Below are 1128 nucleotides of genomic sequence, written 5' to 3' on the forward strand. Positions count from 1 at the left end.
AAGTTCTCGTGACTTTATTGCTGCTTTATTTTCTCTCGTGTGTGTGTGTGTGTGTGTGTGTGTGTGTGTGTGGGGTGGGGGTGTCCGTTCAGCACGGTCGGGGTGGGGAAGTGGTGGGTCGTCTGAGCCACCCGGCCCCTCTGGGACCCAGAGCGCGGCGTCCGCTCCGCCAGCACGGGGGTGAGAACAAGGCACTAGGTCGGCCGGCCAGCGCGGGGGCGGGTGTGTAAGGCAGTCGACGGGGTTGGTTGCAGGGTAGGATGGGGCTGTGTGCGGGGCCGTGTGCGTGCGTGCGTGCGTGCGTGCGCGGGCCTGGGCGAATCGACCTGTCAGCTTGGCTGGTCCTGTCCTGGAGCGTCGAGCCTTCCCCGTACTCCCCGGAGGGTGACCGGGGTGGGGGTGGGAGGGTGATGTTGAGTCGCGGGCGCCAGGGAAGCGGTGGGGGGCGGGGGAGGGGAGAAACTACCAACTTGCTGAGCGCGCTCCTGATAATGCTGGTGAGGGTCAAGTTGGCGTCTGGCTCAAAGAAGGACGCTCGGGTTGGAGAGGGAGGGAGGGGACGTTTGTTCGTTGGCATTGACCTCTGCGGGGGAGGGGCTGGGGACCCGCCGCCGCGCCCCCGGGCCCGGACGGGGATGGGGCGAGGAGGGGGCGCTGGGCCCCGGGGAGGGGGCGCCCGGGGAGACCCGCGGCCAGAGCAGCCCGCCGCCGGGCGCACGCCGCTGTCCCGTTCCGTTAAACTCAACAAAGAAGGGATATGCGTGTTCCTAACAAGTGCAGGATATTTAATTGATTCATAAACTTATGTATAATAGTTTGTGGGTTTTTTAAAACGTACTTTATAATGTAAGAAGCACCAGGGTTTTTATGTTGAATTATCTTTAAAATAATTTTCTCTCGTCCTTTTCCTTTTTGATCATGTGTTGGTTTTTTAATGTCAAGGTGTTGTTTTTTTATTTTTCAATTCTAAAATGTGAACGTTTCCTTCAGCCCTCCCACCGAAACCAAGAACGAACGACGAAACAAATAAAAACCCCAGATCATCCTCGTCAACGCAGGAAAACGACTTTAAAAAAAAAAGAACAAAAAAAAAAAAAAAAAAAAAAAAAAAAAAAATAGCAGACTAAG

This window comes from Lipotes vexillifer, unplaced genomic scaffold (assembly GCF_000442215.2).
Source record: "Lipotes vexillifer unplaced genomic scaffold, Lipotes_vexillifer_v1.1 scaffold1699, whole genome shotgun sequence".
Lineage (NCBI taxonomy): Eukaryota > Metazoa > Chordata > Mammalia > Artiodactyla > Lipotidae > Lipotes > Lipotes vexillifer.